This window comes from Pungitius pungitius, unplaced genomic scaffold, assembly GCF_949316345.1.
Source record: "Pungitius pungitius unplaced genomic scaffold, fPunPun2.1 scaffold_38, whole genome shotgun sequence".
NCBI classification, from domain to species: Eukaryota; Metazoa; Chordata; class Actinopteri; order Perciformes; family Gasterosteidae; genus Pungitius; species Pungitius pungitius.
This window is the reverse complement of record NW_026909784.1, coordinates 221,237-235,023: the sequence shown is the minus strand read 5'-3', so window position 1 is coordinate 235,023 and position 13,787 is coordinate 221,237. Positions and strand designations below refer to the sequence as shown.

Below are 13,787 nucleotides of genomic sequence, written 5' to 3'. Positions count from 1 at the left end.
ATGCCTACATAAGAGGATGCCTGTGAGGGATACTTTGTACAGGCATGGCCTGTCAAGGCTACGCTCCTGTCCACGGTTAGGTTGCGGCAGAGACGAGGATTTGTGCCATGTTTTTTGGGGATGTGGGTTTGCAAGAGCAATGTGGGGAGAGCTGGGGGTTTTTTTTCCGAGATTGGGGAGACTGTCTTATGAGGTTTTGATGTTGGGTGTGGGATTAAGAGGACGAGGGAGGGAGGGATTTTTGTTGTGGTTAATTCTGTCAATGGGGAAGGCAGCACTTTGGGATGACAGAATGGCCCTTATTAAAAGTAATGAGGGAAACGAGATAGAAAGTATTGTCGCGAGGGTGAGGGAGAAGCTGCGCCAGATGAAAAGGGGGGAGGAGGAAAAGTATGGCTTCCATGCAGCTAAGGAACGATGGAAGGGAGTGTGGCCCTAGGGGGTAGGGTTTGAGTTCTACAAACTGTATTATGTATGAGTTCTGCATTGTATTATCCGTATATTGTATTTTTGCTGGTGTAATGGATGATGTAAGGTAAAGATGTGTAAGATAATAAAAAAAAAAAAAAAAAAAAAAAAAAAAAAAAAAAAAAAAATCTGTTCTTATCAGTTTAATATCTGATATGTCCTCTATATGAGGACTACATATTAAGCCGATTTTTAGCTCTGGGAGATGAAAAAGGGGCTTGCTCTGCTCACTCCAAGCATTGACCCGGTATTGCAGCACTTCCGGGAACGGTGCTACCTTTATCTTGTGAAAAAAATAACTGGTGACCCAATTCATTGGTGTAGTCTAGGTAGTTGGTTTGCCTCTGTGTACAAGTCTCAACTGGCTGAGACTTTTGGCAAGCAACTGATATGTTTACTCATCAATTGTGCCTTTATTTTGCATTTCACACTGATCACTGATTTTAAATTCACTGATCTGTGAGGACGGTGCCATCTGGGAACCGTCACCCCAAGTGCTCTGTTTGGGAATACCACTCCTGTCTCTGTCACTACCAACTTATACTTACCTGGCAGGGGAGATACCATGATCACAAAGGTGGTTCACCCAGGGCGAGGCTCAGCCATTGCACTCCGGCTGTGTTGACCACTGCGAATTCCTCAAATGTGGGAATCTCGACTGCATAATTTGTGGTAGTGGGGGACTGCGTCCGCGCTCTCCCCTGATATTAGTGTCAAAGAAAAACCAGTGCTTTCCACTTGGACACATCTCTTTCAACTACTGTTGGTCCCCAAGATTGAGCCTCTTTGCCAACAATGGACCAGTATACTCACCACTGGAGTGTTAAACCACTGAGTGATTGTCTGAATTAACAGTAAACCAACAACATTTCAGGAGGGCCTTACAATTTTTGATTGAAAAAAAATCAATGACTTTTGAGGTTTGTTTTTGGGTGATTCCATTGTCGGAAAGAGGTGCCTGAAAGTGAAATCACTGTCTGAATTCAAAGTGAATTCAACAAGAGTTCATCAGGAGCTTGCACGTGTGTGCTCGTGTGCATGCTCTACCCATGGTGGCCCTGAGCTTGTGTGTGAAGTTTGCAGAGTGCGGCTGTCAGTCCAAGACAGGTCTCCAAGAATTTGTCAAACCGACCACTACAAACCGGGAAATGAGTTTGGATTTTGCCTGCAACTCTGTCTTGGTTGGTGCTGAGCTGCTGAAATTTGGACCAGCTCCTCCCGGGGCCCTCAGGGGGGCCACTGTAGATGTTGGGCCCAATATGAGGTTCCCCTGGGGAAGCTCCCATTGACTCCCATTCAGTCCGAGAGTGTGTGTGTGTGTGCGTGCACGTGTGTACTTGCGTGCATGCTCTTCCCGTGGTGGCCCTGAGCCTGTGTGTGAAGTTTTCAGAGTGCAGGGCAGTGTTTTTGTGGTAGTTGGGGACTGCGTCCGCACTCTCCACTGATATTAGTGTCAAAGAAAAACCAGTGCTTTTAACTTGCACACATCTCTTTGAACTACTGTTGGTCCCCAAGATTGAGCTTCTTTGCCAACAATGGACCTGTTTACTCACCACTGGAGTGTTAAATCACTGAATGATTGTCTGAATTCACAGTAAACCAACAACATTTCAGGAGGGCCTTACAATTTTTGATTGAAAAGAAATCATAGATTTTTTGAGGAAAGGGGGCTGGGAAATGGGTTAGGCTTTGGACACCTGCAGCTCAACCACTCCCTACCCCAAGAGGGATTACTTGTTCCACAGGGATATAGGGCTGCCTTTCACCTGATTGTGCTACTGACTTTGGTTTCTCTTCAATACGCATAAGTCTTTCGCCTTTTACTAAAGACTTCCGTGGAGAGGAACAACAATGAGTTGACCTTATTTTTTGCCAGGCTCTGCTATTTGGCTAAGCCTCATGTACTTGTAAGAAAAATAAATTAGTAGGATGGAAGAGCCTGTCATTTGAGTAAACTTATTCCTGGAGTCTCTGGTTGAGCTTTGGATCAAGTCTCAAATTACTGTCTGAATTTAGAGTGAAATCAAGATTTAGGCAGGAGCTTACACTTTTGATTGCAAAAAAAACGAATGATTTTTGAGGGCTGTTTGGGGTTAGTTCCATTTTTAGACAGAGGTGCCTAAAAGTGAAATCACTCTCTGAATTATAAGTGAATTCAACAAGAGTTCATCAAGAGCTTACACTTTTGATTGGAAGGAATCAACAAGAGTTCATCAAGAGCTTACACTTTTGATTGGAAGGAATCAACAAGAGTTCATCAAGAGCTTACACTTTTGATTGGAAGGAATCAACAAGAGTTCATCAAGAGCTTACACTTTTGATTGGAAGGAAATCAAAGATTTTTAAGAATACAGGCTGCGTGGGGAGTGGGATGTTAAGTAACAGGCGACTGCCACGCCCATTTGTATGAGCCGCACCCCGACATTTGAGAGATGCGCTAGTCCGTTGGGTCTGGAGGCAAACATTCATGTGTCATCGCTTCTCGGCCTTTTGGCTAAGATCAAGTGTAGTATCTGTTCTTATCAGTTTAATATCTGATATGTCCTCTATATGAGGACTACATATTAAGCCGATTTTTAGCTCTGGGAGATGAAAAAGGGGCTTGCTCTGCTCACTCCAAGCATTGACCCGGTATTGCAGCACTTCCGGGAACGGTGCTACCTTTATCTTGTGAAAAAAATAACTGGTGACCCAATTCATTGGTGTAGTCTAGGTAGTTGGTTTGCCTCTGTGTACAAGTCTCAACTGGCTGAGACTTTTGGCAAGCAACTGATATGTTTACTCATCAATTGTGCCTTTATTTTGCATTTCACACTGATCACTGATTTTAAATTCACTGATCTGTGAGGACGGTGCCATCTGGGAACCGTCACCCCAAGTGCTCTGTTTGGGAATACCACTCCTGTCTCTGTCACTACCAACTTATACTTACCTGGCAGGGGAGATACCATGATCACAAAGGTGGTTCACCCAGGGCGAGGCTCAGCCATTGCACTCCGGCTGTGTTGACCACTGCGAATTCCTCAAATGTGGGAATCTCGACTGCATAATTTGTGGTAGTGGGGGACTGCGTCCGCGCTCTCCCCTGATATTAGTGTCAAAGAAAAACCAGTGCTTTCCACTTGGACACATCTCTTTCAACTACTGTTGGTCCCCAAGATTGAGCCTCTTTGCCAACAATGGACCAGTATACTCACCACTGGAGTGTTAAACCACTGAGTGATTGTCTGAATTAACAGTAAACCAACAACATTTCAGGAGGGCCTTACAATTTTTGATTGAAAAAAACCCAATGACTTTTGAGGTTTGTTTTTGGGTGATTCCATTGTCGGAAAGAGGTGCCTGAAAGTGAAATCACTGTCTGAATTCAAAGTGAATTCAACAAGAGTTCATCAGGAGCTTGCACGTGTGTGCTCGTGTGCATGCTCTACCCATGGTGGCCCTGAGCTTGTGTGTGAAGTTTGCAGAGTGCGGCTGTCAGTCCAAGACAGGTCTCCAAGAATTTGTCAAACCGACCACTACAAACCGGGAAATGAGTTTGGATTTTGCCTGCAACTCTGTCTTGGTTGGTGCTGAGCTGCTGAAATTTGGACCAGCTCCTCCCGGGGCCCTCAGGGGGGCCACTGTAGATGTTGGGCCCAATAGGAGGTTCCCCTGGGGAAGCTCCCATTGACTCCCATTCAGTCCGAGAGTGTGTGTGTGTGTGCGTGCACGTGTGTACTTGCGTGCATGCTCTTCCCGTGGTGGCCCTGAGCCTGTGTGTGAAGTTTTCAGAGTGCAGGGCAGTGTTTTTGTGGTAGTTGGGGACTGCGTCCGCACTCTCCACTGATATTAGTGTCAAAGAAAAACCAGTGCTTTTAACTTGCACACATCTCTTTGAACTACTGTTGGTCCCCAAGATTGAGCTTCTTTGCCAACAATGGACCTGTTTACTCACCACTGGAGTGTTAAATCACTGAATGATTGTCTGAATTCACAGTAAACCAACAACATTTCAGGAGGGCCTTACAATTTTTGATTGAAAAGAAATCATAGATTTTTTGAGGAAAGGGGGCTGGGAAATGGGTTAGGCTTTGGACACCTGCAGCTCAACCACTCCCTACCCCAAGAGGGATTACTTGTTCCACAGGGATATAGGGCTGCCTTTCACCTGATTGTGCTACTGACTTTGGTTTCTCTTCAATACGCATAAGTCTTTCGCCTTTTACTAAAGACTTCCGTGGAGAGGAACAACAATGAGTTGACCTTATTTTTTGCCAGGCTCTGCTATTTGGCTAAGCCTCATGTACTTGTAAGAAAAATAAATTAGTAGGATGGAAGAGCCTGTCATTTGAGTAAACTTATTCCTGGAGTCTCTGGTTGAGCTTTGGATCAAGTCTCAAATTACTGTCTGAATTTAGAGTGAAATCAAGATTTAGGCAGGAGCTTACACTTTTGATTGCAAAAAAAACGAATGATTTTTGAGGGCTGTTTGGGGTTAGTTCCATTTTTAGACAGAGGTGCCTAAAAGTGAAATCACTCTCTGAATTATAAGTGAATTCAACAAGAGTTCATCAAGAGCTTACACTTTTGATTGGAAGGAATCAACAAGAGTTCATCAAGAGCTTACACTTTTGATTGGAAGGAATCAACAAGAGTTCATCAAGAGCTTACACTTTTGATTGGAAGGAATCAACAAGAGTTCATCAAGAGCTTACACTTTTGATTGGAAGGAAATCAAAGATTTTTAAGAATACAGGCTGCGTGGGGAGTGGGATGTTAAGTAACAGGCGACTGCCACGCCCATTTGTATGAGCCGCACCCCGACATTTGAGAGATGCGCTAGTCCGTTGGGTCTGGAGGCAAACATTCATGTGTCATCGCTTCTCGGCCTTTTGGCTAAGATCAAGTGTAGTATCTGTTCTTATCAGTTTAATATCTGATATGTCCTCTATATGAGGACTACATATTAAGCCGATTTTTAGCTCTGGGAGATGAAAAAGGGGCTTGCTCTGCTCACTCCAAGCATTGACCCGGTATTGCAGCACTTCCGGGAACGGTGCAACCTTTATCTTGTGAAAAAAATAACTGGTGACCCAATTCATTGGTGTAGTCTAGGTAGTTGGTTTGCCTCTGTGTACAAGTCTCAACTGGCTGAGACTTTTGGCAAGCAACTGATATGTTTACTCATCAATTGTGCCTTTATTTTGCATTTCACACTGATCACTGATTTTAAATTCACTGATCTGTGAGGACGGTGCCATCTGGGAACCGTCACCCCAAGTGCTCTGTTTGGGAATACCACTCCTGTCTCTGTCACTACCAACTTATACTTACCTGGCAGGGGAGATACCATGATCACAAAGGTGGTTCACCCAGGGCGAGGCTCAGCCATTGCACTCCGGCTGTGTTGACCACTGCGAATTCCTCAAATGTGGGAATCTCGACTGCATAATTTGTGGTAGTGGGGGACTGCGTCCGCGCTCTCCCCTGATATTAGTGTCAAAGAAAAACCAGTGCTTTCCACTTGGACACATCTCTTTCAACTACTGTTGGTCCCCAAGATTGAGCCTCTTTGCCAACAATGGACCAGTATACTCACCACTGGAGTGTTAAACCACTGAGTGATTGTCTGAATTAACAGTAAACCAACAACATTTCAGGAGGGCCTTACAATTTTTGATTGAAAAAAAATCAATGACTTTTGAGGTTTGTTTTTGGGTGATTCCATTGTCGGAAAGAGGTGCCTGAAAGTGAAATCACTGTCTGAATTCAAAGTGAATTCAACAAGAGTTCATCAGGAGCTTGCACGTGTGTGCTCGTGTGCATGCTCTACCCATGGTGGCCCTGAGCTTGTGTGTGAAGTTTGCAGAGTGCGGCTGTCAGTCCAAGACAGGTCTCCAAGAATTTGTGAAACCGACCACTACAAACCGGGAAATGAGTTTGGATTTTGCCTGCAACTCTGTCTTGGTTGGTGCTGAGCTGCTGAAATTTGGACCAGCTCCTCCCGGGGCCCTCAGGGGGGGCACTGTAGATTTTGGGCCCAATAGGAGGTTCCCCTGGGGAAGCTCCCATTGACTCCCATTCAGTCCGAGTGTGTGTGTGTGTGTGCGTGCACGTGTGTACTTGCGTGCATGCTCTTCCCGTGGTGGCCCTGAGCCTGTGTGTGAAGTTTTCAGAGTGCAGGGCAGTGTTTTTGTGGTAGTTGGGGACTGCGTCCGCACTCTCCACTGATATTAGTGTCAAAGAAAAACCAGTGCTTTTCACTGGCACACATCTCTTTGAACTACTGTTGGTCCCCAAGATTGAGCTTCTTTGCCAACAATGGACCTGTTTACTCACCACTGGAGTGTTAAATCACTGAATGATTGTCTGAATTCACAGTAAACCAACAACATTTCAGGAGGGCCTTACAATTTTTGATTGAAAAGAAATCATAGATTTTTTGAGGAAAGGGGGCTGGGAAATGGGTTAGGCTTTGGACACCTGCAGCTCAACCACTCCCTACCCCAAGAGGGATTACTTGTTCCACAGGGATATAGGGCTGCCTTTCACCTGATTGTGCTACTGACTTTGCTTTCTCTTCAATACGCATAAGTCTTTCGCCTTTTACTAAAGACTTCCGTGGAGAGGAACAACAATGAGTTGACCTTATTTTTTGCCAGGCTCTGCTATTTGGCTAAGCCTCATGTACTTGTAAGAAAAATAAATTAGTAGGATGTAAGAGCCTGTCATTTGAGTAAACTTATTCCTGGAGTCTCTGGTTGAGCTTTGGATCAAGTCTCAAATTACTGTCTGAATTTAGAGTGAAATCAAGATTTAGGCAGGAGCTTACACTTTTGATTGCAAAAAAAACGAATGATTTTTGAGGGCTGTTTGGGGTTAGTTCCATTTTTAGACAGAGGTGCCTAAAAGTGAAATCACTCTCTGAATTATAAGTGAATTCAACAAGAGTTCATCAAGAGCTTACACTTTTGATTGGAAGGAATCAACAAGAGTTCATCAAGAGCTTACACTTTTGATTGGAAGGAATCAACAAGAGTTCATCAAGAGCTTACACTTTTGATTGGAAGGAATCAACAAGAGTTCATCAAGAGCTTACACTTTTGATTGGAAGGAAATCAAAGATTTTTAAGAATACAGGCTGCGTGGGGAGTGGGATGTTAAGTAACAGGCGACTGCCACGCCCATTTGTATGAGCCGCACCCCGACATTTGAGAGATGCGCTAGTCCGTTGGGTCTGGAGGCAAACATTCATGTGTCATCGCTTCTCGGCCTTTTGGCTAAGATCAAGTGTAGTATCTGTTCTTATCAGTTTAATATCTGATATGTCCTCTATATGAGGACTACATATTAAGCCGATTTTTAGCTCTGGGAGATGAAAAAGGGGCTTGCTCTGCTCACTCCAAGCATTGACCCGGTATTGCAGCACTTCCGGGAACGGTGCTACCTTTATCTTGTGAAAAAAATAACTGGTGACCCAATTCATTGGTGTAGTCTAGGTAGTTGGTTTGCCTCTGTGTACAAGTCTCAACTGGCTGAGACTTTTGGCAAGCAACTGATATGTTTACTCATCAATTGTGCCTTTATTTTGCATTTCACACTGATCACTGATTTTAAATTCACTGATCTGTGAGGACGGTGCCATCTGGGAACCGTCACCCCAAGTGCTCTGTTTGGGAATACCACTCCTGTCTCTGTCACTACCAACTTATACTTACCTGGCAGGGGAGATACCATGATCACAAAGGTGGTTCACCCAGGGCGAGGCTCAGCCATTGCACTCCGGCTGTGTTGACCACTGCGAATTCCTCAAATGTGGGAATCTCGACTGCATAATTTGTGGTAGTGGGGGACTGCGTCCGCGCTCTCCCCTGATATTAGTGTCAAAGAAAAACCAGTGCTTTCCACTTGGACACATCTCTTTCAACTACTGTTGGTCCCCAAGATTGAGCCTCTTTGCCAACAATGGACCAGTATACTCACCACTGGAGTGTTAAACCACTGAGTGATTGTCTGAATTAACAGTAAACCAACAACATTTCAGGAGGGCCTTACAATTTTTGATTGAAAAAAAATCAATGACTTTTGAGGTTTGTTTTTGGGTGATTCCATTGTCGGAAAGAGGTGCCTGAAAGTGAAATCACTGTCTGAATTCAAAGTGAATTCAACAAGAGTTCATCAGGAGCTTGCACGTGTGTGCTCGTGTGCATGCTCTACCCATGGTGGCCCTGAGCTTGTGTGTGAAGTTTGCAGAGTGCGGCTGTCAGTCCAAGACAGGTCTCCAAGAATTTGTCAAACCGACCACTACAAACCGGGAAATGAGTTTGGATTTTGCCTGCAACTCTGTCTTGGTTGGTGCTGAGCTGCTGAAATTTGGACCAGCTCCTCCCGGGGCCCTCAGGGGGGGCACTGTAGATTTTGGGCCCAATAGGAGGTTCCCCTGGGGAAGCTCCCATTGACTCCCATTCAGTCCGAGTGTGTGTGTGTGTGTGCGTGCACGTGTGTACTTGCGTGCATGCTCTTCCCGTGGTGGCCCTGAGCCTGTGTGTGAAGTTTTCAGAGTGCAGGGCAGTGTTTTTGTGGTAGTTGGGGACTGCGTCCGCACTCTCCACTGATATTAGTGTCAAAGAAAAACCAGTGCTTTTCACTGGCACACATCTCTTTGAACTACTGTTGGTCCCCAAGATTGAGCTTCTTTGCCAACAATGGACCTGTTTACTCACCACTGGAGTGTTAAATCACTGAATGATTGTCTGAATTCACAGTAAACCAACAACATTTCAGGAGGGCCTTACAATTTTTGATTGAAAAGAAATCATAGATTTTTTGAGGAAAGGGGGCTGGGAAATGGGTTAGGCTTTGGACACCTGCAGCTCAACCACTCCCTACCCCAAGAGGGATTACTTGTTCCACAGGGATATAGGGCTGCCTTTCACCTGATTGTGCTACTGACTTTGCTTTCTCTTCAATACGCATAAGTCTTTCGCCTTTTACTAAAGACTTCCGTGGAGAGGAACAACAATGAGTTGACCTTATTTTTTGCCAGGCTCTGCTATTTGGCTAAGCCTCATGTACTTGTAAGAAAAATAAATTAGTAGGATGTAAGAGCCTGTCATTTGAGTAAACTTATTCCTGGAGTCTCTGGTTGAGCTTTGGATCAAGTCTCAAATTACTGTCTGAATTTAGAGTGAAATCAAGATTTAGGCAGGAGCTTACACTTTTGATTGCAAAAAAAACGAATGATTTTTGAGGGCTGTTTGGGGTTAGTTCCATTTTTAGACAGAGGTGCCTAAAAGTGAAATCACTCTCTGAATTATAAGTGAATTCAACAAGAGTTCATCAAGAGCTTACACTTTTGATTGGAAGGAATCAACAAGAGTTCATCAAGAGCTTACACTTTTGATTGGAAGGAATCAACAAGAGTTCATCAAGAGCTTACACTTTTGATTGGAAGGAATCAACAAGAGTTCATCAAGAGCTTACACTTTTGATTGGAAGGAAATCAAAGATTTTTAAGAATACAGGCTGCGTGGGGAGTGGGATGTTAAGTAACAGGCGACTGCCACGCCCATTTGTATGAGCCGCACCCCGACATTTGAGAGATGCGCTAGTCCGTTGGGTCTGGAGGCAAACATTCATGTGTCATCGCTTCTCGGCCTTTTGGCTAAGATCAAGTGTAGTATCTGTTCTTATCAGTTTAATATCTGATATGTCCTCTATATGAGGACTACATATTAAGCCGATTTTTAGCTCTGGGAGATGAAAAAGGGGCTTGCTCTGCTCACTCCAAGCATTGACCCGGTATTGCAGCACTTCCGGGAACGGTGCTACCTTTATCTTGTGAAAAAAATAACTGGTGACCCAATTCATTGGTGTAGTCTAGGTAGTTGGTTTGCCTCTGTGTACAAGTCTCAACTGGCTGAGACTTTTGGCAAGCAACTGATATGTTTACTCATCAATTGTGCCTTTATTTTGCATTTCACACTGATCACTGATTTTAAATTCACTGATCTGTGAGGACGGTGCCATCTGGGAACCGTCACCCCAAGTGCTCTGTTTGGGAATACCACTCCTGTCTCTGTCACTACCAACTTATACTTACCTGGCAGGGGAGATACCATGATCACAAAGGTGGTTCACCCAGGGCGAGGCTCAGCCATTGCACTCCGGCTGTGTTGACCACTGCGAATTCCTCAAATGTGGGAATCTCGACTGCATAATTTGTGGTAGTGGGGGACTGCGTCCGCGCTCTCCCCTGATATTAGTGTCAAAGAAAAACCAGTGCTTTCCACTTGGACACATCTCTTTCAACTACTGTTGGTCCCCAAGATTGAGCCTCTTTGCCAACAATGGACCAGTATACTCACCACTGGAGTGTTAAACCACTGAGTGATTGTCTGAATTAACAGTAAACCAACAACATTTCAGGAGGGCCTTACAATTTTTGATTGAAAAAAAATCAATGACTTTTGAGGTTTGTTTTTGGGTGATTCCATTGTCGGAAAGAGGTGCCTGAAAGTGAAATCACTGTCTGAATTCAAAGTGAATTCAACAAGAGTTCATCAGGAGCTTGCACGTGTGTGCTCGTGTGCATGCTCTACCCATGGTGGCCCTGAGCTTGTGTGTGAAGTTTGCAGAGTGCGGCTGTCAGTCCAAGACAGGTCTCCAAGAATTTGTCAAACCGACCACTACAAACCGGGAAATGAGTTTGGATTTTGCCTGCAACTCTGTCTTGGTTGGTGCTGAGCTGCTGAAATTTGGACCAGCTCCTCCCGGGGCCCTCAGGGGGGCCACTGTAGATGTTGGGCCCAATAGGAGGTTCCCCTGGGGAAGCTCCCATTGACTCCCATTCAGTCCGAGAGTGTGTGTGTGTGTGCGTGCACGTGTGTACTTGCGTGCATGCTCTTCCCGTGGTGGCCCTGAGCCTGTGTGTGAAGTTTTCAGAGTGCAGGGCAGTGTTTTTGTGGTAGTTGGGGACTGCGTCCGCACTCTCCACTGATATTAGTGTCAAAGAAAAACCAGTGCTTTTAACTTGCTAAGACTGAAAAAAGACAACGGAGACACAGCTGAAACAACTGCAGAAATACTTTCTGTAATAGAAAACTTTTATTCAGAGCTCTACAAAGAAAAATCTGTTAAGAGCGAAGCCATAGAGGATGTTTTAAAATGCATTGAAAAAACGGTGGAAGACAGCAGGCTTTTAACCCACAATTTTACCATACCAGAGTTAAGCAACTGCATGAAAAGTTTTAAAACAGGGAAGTCTCCAGGAGAGGATGGCCTCCCCTGGGAATTCTACTCAACCTTTTGGGACATTCTAAACCCTGACTTGCTCACTGTCTTCATGGAACTTGAAAAATTTGATCAACTACCTGAAAGCTTTAGAGTAGGAATAGTGACCCTCCTGCATAAAGGTAAGGAAAAAACAGACCTGAAGAACTGGAGACCGATCACCCTTTTAAACTGTGACTGTAAACTTTTTAGCAAAATATTGGCATCACGGATGTCTGGAGTCTTAGGGGAGATGATTCACCCAGATCAAGCCTGTGCCGTACCTGGGAGGAAGATCACAGATAGCCTCATACTGATCCGAGACACCATCTGTTATGCGAGAGACAGAAACATTCGGCTAGTAGTCCTAAATTTAGACTTTGAAAAAGCCTTTGATCGGGTCTCGCACCAGTACCTCTTTCAAGTGCTGCAAAAAGTGGGCTTCCCGGAGAGGATGATAAGATGGGTGGGATTGCTGTACCGGGGCATTACAAGCAAATTTGTTGCTAACGGACACCTGACAAAAGCAGTTAACATAAACTGCGGTGTTCGCCAAGGTTGTCCGTTATCTGTTACCTTTATCTTGTGAAAAAAATAACTGGTGACCCAATTCATTGGTGTAGTCTAGGTAGTTGGTTTTGCCTCTGTGTACAAGATCAAGTGTAGTATCTGTTCTTATCAGTTTAATATCTGATATGTCCTCTATATGAGGACTACATATTAAGCCGATTTTTAGCTCTGGGAGATGAAAAAGGGGCTTGCTCTGCTCACTCCAAGCATTGACCCGGTATTGCAGCACTTCCGGGAACGGTGCAACCTTTATCTTGTGAAAAAAATAACTGGTGACCCAATTCATTGGTGTAGTCTAGGTAGTTGGTTTGCCTCTGTGTACAAGTCTCAACTGGCTGAGACTTTTGGCAAGCAACTGATATGTTTACTCATCAATTGTGCCTTTATTTTGCATTTCACACTGATCACTGATTTTAAATTCACTGATCTGTGAGGACGGTGCCATCTGGGAACCGTCACCCCAAGTGCTCTGTTTGGGAATACCACTCCTGTCTCTGTCACTACCAACTTATACTTACCTGGCAGGGGAGATACCATGATCACAAAGGTGGTTCACCCAGGGCGAGGCTCAGCCATTGCACTCCGGCTGTGTTGACCACTGCGAATTCCTCAAATGTGGGAATCTCGACTGCATAATTTGTGGTAGTGGGGGACTGCGTCCGCGCTCTCCCCTGATATTAGTGTCAAAGAAAAACCAGTGCTTTCCACTTGGACACATCTCTTTCAACTACTGTTGGTCCCCAAGATTGAGCCTCTTTGCCAACAATGGACCAGTATACTCACCACTGGAGTGTTAAACCACTGAGTGATTGTCTGAATTAACAGTAAACCAACAACATTTCAGGAGGGCCTTACAATTTTTGATTGAAAAAAAATCAATGACTTTTGAGGTTTGTTTTTGGGTGATTCCATTGTCGGAAAGAGGTGCCTGAAAGTGAAATCACTGTCTGAATTCAAAGTGAATTCAACAAGAGTTCATCAGGAGCTTGCACGTGTGTGCTCGTGTGCATGCTCTACCCATGGTGGCCCTGAGCTTGTGTGTGAAGTTTGCAGAGTGCGGCTGTCAGTCCAAGACAGGTCTCCAAGAATTTGTGAAACCGACCACTACAAACCGGGAAATGAGTTTGGATTTTGCCTGCAACTCTGTCTTGGTTGGTGCTGAGCTGCTGAAATTTGGACCAGCTCCTCCCGGGGCCCTCAGGGGGGGCACTGTAGATTTTGGGCCCAATAGGAGGTTCCCCTGGGGAAGCTCCCATTGACTCCCATTCAGTCCGAGTGTGTGTGTGTGTGTGCGTGCACGTGTGTACTTGCGTGCATGCTCTTCCCGTGGTGGCCCTGAGCCTGTGTGTGAAGTTTTCAGAGTGCAGGGCAGTGTTTTTGTGGTAGTTGGGGACTGCGTCCGCACTCTCCACTGATATTAGTGTCAAAGAAAAACCAGTGCTTTTCACTGGCACACATCTCTTTGAACTACTGTTGGTCCCCAAGATTGAGCTTCT

At 44.9% G+C, this 13,787-nt stretch overlaps 15 non-coding genes and 1 pseudogene across 15 annotated transcripts; all 16 read left to right on the top strand.

Annotated features, from left to right (window-relative positions):
- Positions 1–578: 578 nt before the first annotated feature.
- On the top strand, positions 579–749 carry LOC119205218 (U2 spliceosomal RNA; annotated as a pseudogene).
- Positions 750–1,008: 259 nt separating this feature from the next.
- Positions 1,009–1,172, top strand: LOC119228223 (U1 spliceosomal RNA). Its single transcript, XR_005117473.2, has one exon. It is a non-coding gene; the product is annotated as a U1 spliceosomal RNA (small nuclear RNA).
- A 1,075-nt stretch (positions 1,173–2,247) lies between these two features.
- LOC119205221 (U5 spliceosomal RNA) lies at positions 2,248–2,363 on the top strand. Its single transcript, XR_005117479.1, has one exon. It is a non-coding gene; the product is annotated as a U5 spliceosomal RNA (small nuclear RNA).
- A 579-nt stretch (positions 2,364–2,942) lies between these two features.
- LOC119202626 (U2 spliceosomal RNA) lies at positions 2,943–3,133 on the top strand. Its single transcript, XR_005116040.2, has one exon. It is a non-coding gene; the product is annotated as a U2 spliceosomal RNA (small nuclear RNA).
- A 259-nt stretch (positions 3,134–3,392) lies between these two features.
- On the top strand, positions 3,393–3,556 carry LOC119202620 (U1 spliceosomal RNA). The gene has a single exon (XR_005116036.1). It is a non-coding gene; the product is annotated as a U1 spliceosomal RNA (small nuclear RNA).
- Positions 3,557–4,631: 1,075 nt separating this feature from the next.
- Positions 4,632–4,747, top strand: LOC134109684 (U5 spliceosomal RNA). The gene has a single exon (XR_009943086.1). It is a non-coding gene; the product is annotated as a U5 spliceosomal RNA (small nuclear RNA).
- A 579-nt stretch (positions 4,748–5,326) lies between these two features.
- LOC134109569 (U2 spliceosomal RNA) lies at positions 5,327–5,517 on the top strand. Its single transcript, XR_009942978.1, has one exon. It is a non-coding gene; the product is annotated as a U2 spliceosomal RNA (small nuclear RNA).
- Positions 5,518–5,776: 259 nt separating this feature from the next.
- LOC134109493 (U1 spliceosomal RNA) lies at positions 5,777–5,940 on the top strand. Its single transcript, XR_009942902.1, has one exon. It is a non-coding gene; the product is annotated as a U1 spliceosomal RNA (small nuclear RNA).
- Positions 5,941–7,015: 1,075 nt separating this feature from the next.
- LOC134109712 (U5 spliceosomal RNA) lies at positions 7,016–7,131 on the top strand. The gene has a single exon (XR_009943114.1). It is a non-coding gene; the product is annotated as a U5 spliceosomal RNA (small nuclear RNA).
- Positions 7,132–7,710: 579 nt separating this feature from the next.
- On the top strand, positions 7,711–7,901 carry LOC134109601 (U2 spliceosomal RNA). Its single transcript, XR_009943010.1, has one exon. It is a non-coding gene; the product is annotated as a U2 spliceosomal RNA (small nuclear RNA).
- Positions 7,902–8,160: 259 nt separating this feature from the next.
- Positions 8,161–8,324, top strand: LOC134109492 (U1 spliceosomal RNA). The gene has a single exon (XR_009942901.1). It is a non-coding gene; the product is annotated as a U1 spliceosomal RNA (small nuclear RNA).
- Positions 8,325–9,399: 1,075 nt separating this feature from the next.
- On the top strand, positions 9,400–9,515 carry LOC134109711 (U5 spliceosomal RNA). Its single transcript, XR_009943113.1, has one exon. It is a non-coding gene; the product is annotated as a U5 spliceosomal RNA (small nuclear RNA).
- A 579-nt stretch (positions 9,516–10,094) lies between these two features.
- Positions 10,095–10,285, top strand: LOC134109600 (U2 spliceosomal RNA). Its single transcript, XR_009943009.1, has one exon. It is a non-coding gene; the product is annotated as a U2 spliceosomal RNA (small nuclear RNA).
- Positions 10,286–10,544: 259 nt separating this feature from the next.
- Positions 10,545–10,708, top strand: LOC134109491 (U1 spliceosomal RNA). Its single transcript, XR_009942900.1, has one exon. It is a non-coding gene; the product is annotated as a U1 spliceosomal RNA (small nuclear RNA).
- A 1,650-nt stretch (positions 10,709–12,358) lies between these two features.
- LOC134109613 (U2 spliceosomal RNA) lies at positions 12,359–12,542 on the top strand. Its single transcript, XR_009943022.1, has one exon. It is a non-coding gene; the product is annotated as a U2 spliceosomal RNA (small nuclear RNA).
- Positions 12,543–12,801: 259 nt separating this feature from the next.
- LOC134109490 (U1 spliceosomal RNA) lies at positions 12,802–12,965 on the top strand. The gene has a single exon (XR_009942899.1). It is a non-coding gene; the product is annotated as a U1 spliceosomal RNA (small nuclear RNA).
- Positions 12,966–13,787: the final 822 nt, after the last annotated feature.